General features: G+C 37.8%; 1 protein-coding gene and 1 pseudogene across 1 annotated transcript in view; both read left to right on the forward strand.

The window, feature by feature from the left end:
- Positions 1 to 12,841, forward strand: part of MYO16 (myosin XVI) — a 481,192-nt gene that overhangs the window by 12,934 nt on the left and 455,417 nt on the right. The window lies entirely within an intron of this gene.
- Positions 1,379 to 1,540, forward strand: LOC119865263 (annotated as a pseudogene).

Consider the following 12,841-nt stretch of genomic DNA (forward strand, 5'->3'; position numbering starts at 1 on the left):
AGCCTGCTCCTCCCTCTGCCTGTGTCTCTGCCTCTCTCTCTCTCTCTCTCTCTCTCTGTCTCTCAAGAATAAATAAATAAAATCTTAAAAAATAAAAAAATAGAAAAACATAAAGTGTGACTTGATGCTTAATCAGCATCTCAAGTCTTGTATATTCTATGAGTCATTTGGTTGCCATTGACAGAGAATAAACTCATAAGGGTTTAAGCACAGAATGGAATTTATTGGCTTTCATGTGTGCAAAATGGCCCTTATACTGTGGAAGTCCAATTCAGTTGGCTTCAGATAATGCTGAATTTGGGATCTGGGGATCTAACTGATATTATTTTTTTCTGCCTGTTTCTCTTTTTCCTCTCTCTCTGCTCCTCTATTTCTCTCTTTCTCTGAGTCAGGAGATATAAGCCATGATAGTACATACCTACATCCTACTGGATTGCTAATAAAAAAATAAGACAGGGTTTTTGTTGTTGTGGTTGTTGTTGTTTAGCTCCTCATGTCCACCTATCAAATCTCCTGGAAGGGTCTTGAATTGTCCCCACTAGGATCATATCTCTACACTAGGATGAGTCATTGATCTTCAATGTGATGGGCTAACCTAAGTCATGTTTCCAGCTCTGCAAGAAGTTGAGTTGAGAAGCCTTTGTAATAACCACATTAGGACCACATGAAGGTCAGAGGAGTGGTGATTCCCAGAAGGACAGTGCTCCTAGAAGAAACAATGGGGCTCACTAAGTAGGTAATGATAGTTTCAGATTCCAAATAATGGAGTAGCAAGAAGATAGGAATGAAGATAGAATGTATGTAAAAGGCTGGATGGTTTGTATGGTGTGCTAGTTAGTAATAATCTTCAGTGGCCCAGGTGGAGCCATGAATGATGGACTTGAAGGCTTTGACTATTTTCTTTCTTATACCATTATTTTAGGTTAGTATTAAGGCAAACTTTCTCTCTTTTTGAAAAGTCTTCCCAGCAGAGCAGAGTAGTAAGAGACTGAAGCCAAAGGTGTTCAATGCAATTAATAAAACGTGAGTGGTGCCTGCATGGCACAGTCAGTTGAACATTCAACTCTTGGTTTCAGCTCGGGACATGAGACCAAGCCCCGAGTCGGGCTTTGTGCTGAGCATGGAGTCTTCTTGAGATTCTCTCTCCCTCTCCCCTTGCTCCTTCTACTTGTACTCTCTCTTTAAAATAAATAAATAAATTTAAAAACAGACTCGAGAGAAAGAGTGTCCTATTGTTGGATATGGGGATGTTTGTTTGTGAATCATACTCTATGTTTTGACATTGCATTTTAAATTGACCTTGAAGAATTTATTTTATCTGAATGTATTTTATAAATTGATGCAAAGGACAATGGAAATCATTTAAAAAGACAAACTGAGCTTTACGCAGTGGCAGTATTGTAGCCAATGAGGTTTATCTGAGGCGCGATTATAGCTAATTAAAAAGACAAACTGTAACCTAGAAATTATCTTAACTTAGAAGAGAAAATAGAAATTTTAGCATATGATTTTTCCCTAATTTTTTCCTCTTTCAAAGAAAGAGGGGAAAAAACAGACTGTATAAAGCCAAAATTAAATATTAAATGTGAAATTCAGTTTTGCTTCAGCTCATTACAGGACTGAAAATATTTTATATCAAAAACTGTCAAATATCAAATATTTTATATCAAAGTAACTGTTAAATTAAAAAAAATCTTTGCAAGACTTAGGGAAATGATGGAATATAAAGCATTATTTATAGCCATGAAATTACAGTTGTATCGACACATACAAGCTTTCAAATAGAAAAAAGATATTTAGAGAGGAGCTGTTAATGTACAGCACGTGCTCATTGGTCTTGTACTTGCCATTTGCAGTGTTCATTTTATAATGTTGCTTCAGGACTCAGACTAAAGGCATGCAGGATGCTGTGATTGACTGGTGGGGTCATGGAGGGAGTCAGGGCTCTGTGTCCTAAAAAGGAACCAGTGTGTTGAAACTGGCAGGTATCCCATTCTGAGACAGCCTGGAACACCAGGGAATTTGTCTATTAAAAACACTGTCTGGCAGGAACAGAGTGAGCTGAGTCTCTCCTGCCCTGAATCGAAGATGTCGGCTACAGGTGAATTGTACAGATGTGGATTACGAACAGAAGATTGCTTAACATTTGGGAGGCCCAAACGTGTGTATTTAGGGTAGAGGTTCTAAATCTGTTTTATTCTGAATGACCCAAAAGAGAGCTTCCCTTCTGAGCTACCTGAGAATTAGAGTTTGTCTGAGACTGTTGAATTCCAGAGCATTGCCCTCTGTTGGAGTGGACTGGACAGCAATTATAGCAATCTTGGAGACAGCCCCTAGTGGGACCATGGTGTTTAGAAAGGCAGGAAATTGGGGAAAAGTCTGGATTTGATTTTAGCGAGATGGCATGCCTGAGGAAGTGTCTGAGAACAGCCATTAGTAGGCAGTTCTGATCTTAAGGGTCTGGACTTCCCCAGACAATCCCTCATTAAGTGTTTATCTTATAAGATAATAGCTAGTTGATATTTAGGGGTGCGGCTCCAAATAACCAGACTCTGTGGATCCTAAATGAAGTGGATTGTCTTCTGAAAAGGAGCCTGGTCATTCAGTACTCTACATATCACGGTAAATCTTTGTGCTGGGCATTAGCACACAGGCATGATTCGTGTCATAACCCAGGGCAGAGCATTGATAGCGTGGTACCCTCCATCAACAATGGATTTGGTAAAACATGTGGGTTCACTTGAATAATGAGCTGGGGACATTACCTCAGGGTGACAATCTTCAGTTTTATTGTTACCCTGAAACAAATTCCACAAAGAATTATGACTATAAATCTATATCCAGTGAAAAACAATTTATCATAATCAAAACACTTGTTTTTAAGGAAATATTAAATGTAGAAAACTGTAGGTTGGAGTGTAAAAACATAAATATGCTCCAGAATATGCCATAATTTTTATGTCCTGTGTGTTTTGCTTTATTTGTTTTATTTTTTTTTAAAGATTTTATATATTTATTCCTGAGAGACAGAGAAAGAGAGGCAGAGACACAGGCAGAGAGAGAAGCAGGCCCCATGCAGGGAGCCCGATGTGGGACTCGATCCCAGGTCTCCAGGATCACTCCCTGAGCCAAAGGCAGACATGATTAACCACTGAGCCACCCGTTTTATTAAAACGGCATCCCCATTTTATTCCTATTTTAGCTTAGAGAGAGAACATTCTTCACATTCTCTCATTAGACAAGCATGCCATAATAATTAGATAGAAAACGAAGAAATGATCACTTGATATATACATTTATAAATTTAAAGACAGTAAGTAGTGAGATGAAAAATATTGTTGACTTTCTTGAGCAGAATTAAAATTATTCAGGTTTATCCCCCCATCATTAAGAGAAGTGTTTCAGGGCAAGATTTCATCAAACAGGCATGGTGGACCTACATCCTGAGATACTTTAGGGCATAACATCTGTATCTTCTTCCCCAGTGCAGTTTCTTTTTGCTGTTCTTGTAAAGAGGGATATGAACCTGCAGGTTGATTACAAAGATTTAAAAAATCTAGCACTTTTAAAAGACTCCAATGCTTCAGAAGAGGTTTTTTTTTTTTTTTTTTTTTTTTTTTTTTTTTCTTCTTTAAGGCTCTGGGGGAGTATGTTGAAATTGATTATACTCTTGTCTTTGAAAATCCTCACTGTTCTTTTGTTTCATTGTCATTGTATATGCAGTAAAAATAACCCTGGAAGCATGTTATAACAATAGATTCTGAGAATAAAGCTTCTGCTAGGGCAGTTGTTGGGTGCGTAGATACGAGCGCGTGTGCGCGTGCACACACATGGACGTGCTCAACACCTGTGTGTGAGTGAGCATGTTAATTACCTTCCTGGACAACTGCCTTCTGCCTCTCAGACTTTGTAGCAAACATTTTTATAAAGTGGGATAAGCAATAAAGTTTGAAAATGCATTTTTATGAAGTCCTTCAACTGTGTATATATTTTAAAAACTCTTGTGATCTAGCCCCTTGTGTCTTACTCTCTTTTTTTCCTCACTTTTTTTTTATGGTGGTAAAACACGTAAAATAACATTTAGCAGCTTAGCCATTTTTAAGTGTATAGTTCAGAGGTTAAATATATTCACCTTGTTGGGACACAGCGCTCTACAAGTTTTTCATCTTTAAAATCTGATACTCATTAAATAGCAACTCTTGCTTTCTCTCTCTTTCCATCCTTGGTACCCAACATTCTAATTTGTTTCTATTGAGTGGGATCATATAGTATTTGTCGTTTTGTGACTGGCTTATTTCATTCAGCCTGTCCTCAAGGTTCATCCATTGCATAGCATATGATAGGATTCCCTTCCTTTTTAAGGCTGAATAACATGCCGTTGTATGGATAGACCACATTTTGTTTATCCACTCATCATTGATGACATTAGCCTGCCTTTACCTCTTGGCCACTGTGAACTATGCTGCAGTGAATATAGGTGTGCAAATATCTTTTGAGATCCTTTTTTCAGGCTTTTGCATGTATACCCAGAAGTGGGATTGCTGAATCCTAGGACAATTCTATTTTTAATTTACTATGGAAACTCCATACTATTTTCCAGAGTGGAAGCCATTTTTCAGTCCCACCCACAATGTACAGGGATTTCAATTTCTCCACATCCTTGCCAATTCTTCTTATTTTCTGGAGTTTTTTGGGGAGTGAGTAAAAGCCACCCCCTAATGGGTATGAGATGATGGCTTATTGTGGTTTAATTTGCATTTCACTGAGAATTTTGAGCTTTTTAAAATGTGCCTATTGGGCATTTATATATCACCTTTGGAGAAATGTCAGATTCCTTTGCCTGTTTTTAAATTTGGTTATTTTTTTAATTGTTGAGTTGCAAGAATTTTTTTAATATTTAAATATTAATCATATATATATATATTTGCAGATACTTCCTTCTGTTTCTTAGGTTGCCTTTTTACTGTGTTGATTGTGTCCTTTGATGCACAGAAGTCTGTAGGCTAGTACAAATTGTCAGTGTTTGCTTCTATTGCCTGTGCTTGTGGTGTCTGATCCAAAAAATCATTGTTAGGTCCAGTGTCCTGAAACTTTTGTGTCCTTCTATGAGTTTTATACTTTCAGGTCTTATGTTGAAGGCTTTAATAAGTTTTCATTAATTTTTGTATGTGGTAGAAGATAAGGCCCCAGCTTCCTTCTTTTGCATGTGTGCCTTATTATTTCTTGTGATGTTATTACTTTGTTTTTGAAAACCTATATCATTAGGTATGTGCGATCTGTGTAAATTTTGCATCTACAAAAAAAAAAAAATCTTCCCTTTGGTGCAAATCATGAAAATTAACAGAAAATTAAGGTAAATATACATAATCTTACATGAATTTGACTGTGCTTCCTAGAAGCAGAGTCTTGAGAGAGGGCTTGCGAAGCATGTGACGATATATAGATCTATAGAGGAAATGTTCATCAGGGAAATGCTGTTGGTGAGGGAAGCAAGGCTTTGAACAGAAAGAAGTGAAACAAAGTAGTCTTGGGTAAAGTCTAAACTTTCCAATTCACTTTGCTCTGCAGTGTAAATCACGCCAGAGAGTCGTCTCTTCTTAAGGGTACATGCTTTTGTACTTCTGTGGGTAGAGTCTTCCACTCCCTGGGGTACTGAGTCTGGCAGGGAATTTTTCAGGGGAGAGAACAGCTCTGAATCCTTACCAGCCAATACTCAGAGCAGCTGGAAGGGCGTGGCAGCCAGTAGGGGGATCTGAATAGGGGATTAAGATCACCTACCCGAATACAAAGACTATTTGAGGTCTTTGATAGGAAGCATCCCCAAAATTGCAAATATAAGCTGATGAATTTTTTTTTAAGATTTTATTTATTTATTCATGAGAGACACACACACAGAGATAGAGATAGAGATAGAGAGAGAGAGAGAGAGAGAGAGAGAGAGACAGGCAGAGACACAGGCAGAGGGAGAAGCAGGCTCCATGCAGGGAGCCTGATGTGGGACTCAATCCCAGGACTTCAGGATCGCGCCCTGGACCGAAGGCAGGTGCTAAACTGCTGAGCCACCCAGGGATCCCCAAGCTGATGGAATTGAAATATAATTCTTAGTTGTAAATTCAGTTAAATACACATTATTGCTTATAAATGATAAAATATGCTTTCTTTTCACAGGGAAAACTATGGCACTATTTTTAAAAGATTTTATTCATTAGAGAGAGTGTGTGTGTGCACATGAGTGGGGGGAGGAGTAGAGGGAAATAGAGAAGCAGATGCCTCACTGAGCAGGGAGCCCGACACAGGCCTCGATCTCATGACCCTGAGATCATGACCTGAGTCAAAACCAAGAGTTTGGGATCCCTGGGTGGTGCAGCGGTTTGGCTCCTGCCTTTGGCCCAGGGCGCGATCCTGGAGACCCGGGATCGAATCCCATGTCGGGCTCCCGGTGCATGGAGCCTGCTTCTCCCTCTGCCTGTGTCTCTGCCTCTCTCTCTCTCTCTCTGTGACTATCATAAATAAATTAAAAAAAAAAAAAAAAAAAACAAGAGTTTGAGGCTTAACTGACTATGCCACACACCCCACTAATGTTATTTTTATTTTAGCTCTTCTGATATGTGTGTAGTGATAAGCCATAGTGCTTTTAATGAGCATTTCCCTAATGGCTGGTGCTGTTTGTCATCCATCTGTGTCAGTGAAAAAAGTCTTTCACGTCTTCTCCCATTTTCCAGTTGGAACATTTGCCTTTTTGCTGTTGGATGTTAAGTTTTTTACATGTTCTCGATGTGATTCTGTGTCAGACAGGTGGTTATCAGTACTTTCCCCCATTCTGTAACATTTTTCTTTACCCTTTCAACATGGCTTTCACATAGCAATGTTTTCAGTTTTGGTGAAATCCAGTTCATCGGTTTGTTTTTCAATTATGGACTGTGTTTTGGTGTCAAGACTAGGAAAGCAAGGTCTCAGTGATTTCCTCCTACGATCTTCCAAATGTGTTATAGTCTTATGTATTACATTCAGCTGTTTGATTCCTTTTGGATTCATTTTTGTAGAGGGTGTGAGGTTTGGATAGAGGCTCGTTTATTCCCTACTAATTCCCACCCTCGCTTGTTGGGAAGACTCCCCACTAACTTGATTTGCATTTTGTCCCAAGTGGTGGGCCTCCTGTATGTGGTAATCCTCCCAGGTTCTCTCTCTCCTTTTTAAAAGATTTTATTTATTTATTCATGAGAGACACAGAGACGGAGGCAGAGACATGGGCAGAGGGAGAAGCAGGGAGCCTGCTACAGGACTCCATCCCAGGACCCTGGGATCACATCCTGAGCCAAAGGCCAATGCTCAACCACTGAGCCACCCAGGCATCCTTCCAGGTTTTCTTTTTCAGGTTGTGTTGATCTAGCTGTCTTTTCAACCAGTATCAATAACAGAAAATATTGAAAGGTACAGGTGGCAAAATAGAGTTCTTTCCTCCAAAACTCAGGGAGGGGATTGTTTAAAAGTTGACTTTTGTTACTCCTAATCTTGTTCATTGCATACTAGATTATTTTGTGTTTATTTTTATCTGCAATGTATTTCAAAGGCTTCTAGAGTACTTATCATGGTTCTGGGAGAGATACCTGTTCAGTTAGAGACATAACATCAGTTTTCTCTTTAATAGCAAGGGGACCACCTTGTCAATCACACGAGTGTGAAATGACATGTTTTAAAATGTTTCTAGACATTAGTAAGGCTGCACATCTCTTATTAGGTTTGAAAATGTAACTTTCTTCTTGTGTGTGTATATTGACTTGTACAAAATTCTGGCTAATGGCTGAGTCATAGAATGTGTTTGGCTCCCTATGAGGATAACAGTGTTTATAACAATAATTGGTTTTTCCTCCTTTTACTCATGTTAGGGTCCTTGTTTCTTTTCCTTTTATTTTCTATGCTGATGGAAACCTTCATTTTGAGATGTAATATAAGCAATGATAGACGGCCTTCCTTTTCTACATTTGCAACAGAATGGAAAGTTTGAATAGCACATTTATAGATATTCTAAAGTTAGCCGTCTTTTTATTCCACTGACAAACATATGCACTGAGACTGTTTACACGTGTATGTGTACATAAAATTAATCTGTAACTCCTTTTTTTGTGATGTTTTCATTTGGTTTTGGTATCAAGCTTATACTAGTCTCGGAAAATGAGTTGAGGCAATTTTCATTTTTTCCTAATCTCTAGGAAAATTTTAGGAAAACAGGTTATCCATTTCTTCAAAGCCTGTGAAATCACTTGGGCATTGCTTTTGACTGTTTTATTTTTTTTGTAATTAGATTTTTAACAATTAATTAATGTAATGATTGTAAGTCCATTCAAGTTTTCTCTTTCTTCTTGCATCATTTTTGGTAAGATATATTTTTTCTGGATATTGTCCATTTACCATGTCTTTCTTCATCTTTACGCATCCTTTACTTCCTTTCTACCCATTCAGACCCTCACTTTGTTAATTATCTTCTTCCCTTTTTGTTGGACTTTGCTTTATTCTTTCCTATGAGGATGCTGTGGTCACTGATTCTAAGACGAGATTCTTTTCTAACATGTATATTTAAAACTGTAGATTTATTTCTATGCACTGTTTTAATTTCATCCACAAAATTTTTATGTAGACTTTCCTCAGCGATTGGCTATAAAAGAGTATGGTTTCCATTATGTTTTCTTCCCTAGACCTGCTGTATTTATTTATTTATTTATTTATTTATTTATTTATTTATTTATTTATTTTTTTTGACCTGCTGTATTTAGGATCAGTGTTGTGAGTTTCTGAACATACTGGGAGATAAGGCTATGCCTCTAGAGTTGATGTCCTGTTCTCAAGTGTGTTAAGAAAGTTCCTGTATAATTTCAGTTCTTCAGCATTTTTTGAAATTTGTTTTGTGGCCTAAGACATAGTCAGCTTCATAAATCATCCATGAATGTCTGTTCCCCTGAAAACTGGGTGCAAGTGTCTGTAAATGTCCTTAGGATCAAATTACCTGTACTTTTACCATTTTTTATTTCCCCTTTGATCTGGCAGTCATGGAGACATATGCAAAAAACTACCCACAGTGAGTGTGCCACGGCCTCCATGAAGAGTTTGGATCTCATTGAGGTGAAGGTATTTCTGATAGTTGTACAGCAGAATAATTTCAGGATTCATTTTCCCAGTTCCCTTTTCCTTAACTTTATTCTTTATATTTCTGCTTTGCTACTACACAACATCCTGAGATCTTGGTATGGTGTATAGGACCATAAGAGGAAAGCATGGGGCTCCTAAATTTTACCTAGATGTTCTATAATTACTTCTGAATATAGATCTTTGCTTTTTCTTTGATGTATTTTATTTCCTGGCTCTCACATTTTGTTATATGGAGATGCATATTTGTTGAGCAAGGATTTCTGGCTATGATAAATGTCTCTAATTTTTTATCTAGAATTGCAGCATAGACATATATATAGCCTCCCCCCACCAAGAAAAGTGAATGATAACGGTAGATCAAGAAATCCAATACTATCATAAACTTAGCTACACTGTGTCAGTCCAGATAATTTTGTGAGGAAGAGCGATTAGGTTCAACTATGGCACTATTATGCATTTCTATAAGAGCAGAAGTAATAAGCATGTGTTATCTACTATATGTTGAGTGCTGGGTCAAGTGGTAGTAATATATATGATATGTCTGCCAGCAATTTAATTAAATAATTTCATTAACAACAAGAAGAAAAATATTTAACATCTACTATCCCAGATACTGAGAATACTCAGTGGGTAAATTAGTCCCAAGTTCCTGCTTTTAGGAGGCTTCTAGATAGATAAGAAAATATATAGTGTAAGTATTTTAGTAAACAGCATTAGCATGAGTATAATATACATTCTAAGTATAATGCTTGATATTGTAGAAATATAATTCTGGGTGATAAATACTAAGGATAAAAATAAAGCAAGAAATAAGAATTGGAAGTATTGTCAGGAAACATTTGTAAATAGAGATAAAGAGGCCCATGAAAGCCTCATGAAGAAGGACATTTTGACAGAAGATCCTGAAGAATGGAGGATGCTAGCCGTATAGTCTCCTGCCATCAGAGAGATGAGTGTTCCAGGCAGTGGGAACAGCAGGTGCAAACACATTGTGCCTGGGGCATCTGTGGTGCATGGTAGAACCAGAAAGAACATGAAAGGGAGATCTCTGGTTCTCTTAACATATCCCATCTATACAATAGTTGGGATGCACAGATCCTCATAATATATTCCTAATAAAAAGAATTACCAAAAAAAAAAAAAAAAAGAATTACCATTCATTGAGTACTTAGTGTCAGACATGTTTTGCAAACTCTGTCCTATTTTTTAAATATCCCAGCAAATTTGAAATATCGGCTCCTTTTGACAGATTTCAAAAATCTTAGAAGTGTTGAATATTTCACCCCAGGTCATAAATAGAAAATATGATATCTAAGATTGGAACTCAATTTTAATTTTTCTATTTTTTCTGTTAGTTAGCATTGCTTTCTGCAAGTGAATGATTTTGATGATTAAGAATTTTTTTATGATTAAGAAATTTAAAGTGAATGGTCTCTTATCTTCCTGTGATGACTCAGACTACAAATTGGTTAAATTAGTAGTCTGAGTCCAGTTAAACCTTCTGGACAAAGACTGTGACATATACATATATATTTATATATATATTTATATATATGTATATGTATATGTATATGTATGGGGATACATATATATCATATATGGATAAATAGATATATTAGATATATATATATAGTTATGGTTATAGTTATTTTCTCTTGAGAAGTGGGTAATTCTTGATGCTATCTGCTTCACTCACACATTGGAGATCTTACTGGAATATCTTTTCCTGTATATTTGTTGTTTCTGATGCAAATAAAGCCATGATTCTCCATGGTAGACTTGATGTAGTGATCGCTTTGAAGCCATCCTGTACTGTCTTTGGGAGAGTTCCTCTTCCTATCTCTTTGTTCAGTGACGTGACATTGGTAGTTTGAAACTGACTGTGAAATTTGCACTGTGGAAGTTCGCAGGCCTGACAAATCAAAGATTCCATTCCCACTGTATCAGGGCTGAGTGTTAAATATTTGCTAGAGCCTCACGTGGTAGATAGTAATGATGTAGTCTTATCATCCAAATTTCTACAAAAACTTGAATGTTCCCTTGGTCACCGTTCAACACTGGGGAAAAAAAATTCTGAACAACAGCATACCTCTAGTTAGATGACGCTAATTATTTTTTAAGAATTAAAACCCAAAACATCAGTGCCTAAACACAATAGAAGTTCATTTCTTCCTCAGATACAAAATTAAGGGAAGGGCTGATTGGTGGGGGGTGCTCCAAACGGCAGTGGGGAGACTGAGGCTCTCTGACAAGTGGCCATCTTTGCTGTATGGCTTCATGGCCACCATGGTCAGAGGCAGCAAGCTGTAGGGGGGACAGAGTATGATAAAATGCATGTGAGCATTTTTTTTTTTTTTTTTTTTTTTTGTGAGCCAACCCTGGGAAGCTCAAAAATGACATCTACTCAGGTGTCAAAGGAGAAAAGAAAGCTGGTCTTCCCTAGTCAGTCTCTGCCACAATAATGCAAATATGTTCATTTACTATAAATGCATCCTGTATACTAATGAACTCATATATTATCGTGAGAATGAGGTTCATATAATGTTGAAGTTGTGTTAGTTAATGTATGGCTTTTTCTAGGCAAAGACAGCCAAAGCAGCAGGAAAGAATTACAGTTGTTACCAGGGAAGAGCCCTCAGTTCAGGAGCTGGGCAGACAGGACCCTGTCAGCTCTACTATAGGACAGTTGAAAATGAGTGCCTGCCCAGGACTCCTGTCCCAGGAGTACAAACCAGCTGTGCCCAGCCCAGACTCATGTACTTCTTCTTCAGCCTTATCCACCTGCCTGCCTGGGCCGTCCATATTGTTACCTGAGGTTATTAGTACACTGGTGACAAAGTTCCATAGGTTTTGGGTAGACTGCCTCAAAACTACGTTTCCCAGAACTACATTATTTTTAGTGTGGTATCTTACAGATTGACAGCAGCACATAGACATGACATAGCTGGTCGACCTCTAATTACACAAAAAGAAATTCACAATGCCCATTGCATTTTTAGAATATAAACTAAATGAAAGTTTAAAGCATTTAAAATCAAAGCACGGGGAATTATTTAACAAGGAAATATGTTAAAAATTAATATTTTATACATGTGTAGATTGAATTTCAACAGCCTTGGCATCTGATTTTCCAAATCATAAAGGAATTAATTTATGAACATCCCTCAGTGCTCCTTTTTGACAAACCGAGAGGATTGCTTGATGAATCATGAGCTGTCACTGCAGACTCCTTAAAAGTTAATTGAAAATTTCACAATAAGGGAGCGCCTGGGTGGCTCAGTGGTTGAGCGTCTGCTTTGGTTCAGGTCGTGATCTTGGGTTCTGCTATGGAGTCCTACATTGGGCTCCCTGCAGGGAGCCTGCTTCTCCCTCTGCCTATGTCTCTGCCTCTCTCTGTGTGTCTTTCATGAACAAATAAATAAAATCTTTAGAAAAATAAAGATTTCACAATAAGGCTTTGCTTACGAGCTCAACACTAGAGGACTGTTGTGTTTTTCAGGTTATCCTCCACCCTTGACCGCACGCTGCTCATCAGCATGTGACACCCTGTGATGTCATTGGTTTTACCTGCTCAGGTTTTCCAACAGTTCTGCTGATTCCCTGGGCACCTGCTGATAAGCTAGGAAACTCATGAAAGTCACAGTGTCTTGGGAATGGGAACCCAAGTGCAGTTTTCTGAACAGATTGGAAAGCAGAG

The sequence above is a fragment of the Canis lupus genome, chromosome 22 (genome assembly GCF_011100685.1).
Source record: "Canis lupus familiaris isolate Mischka breed German Shepherd chromosome 22, alternate assembly UU_Cfam_GSD_1.0, whole genome shotgun sequence".
NCBI lineage: Eukaryota > Metazoa > Chordata > Mammalia > Carnivora > Canidae > Canis > Canis lupus.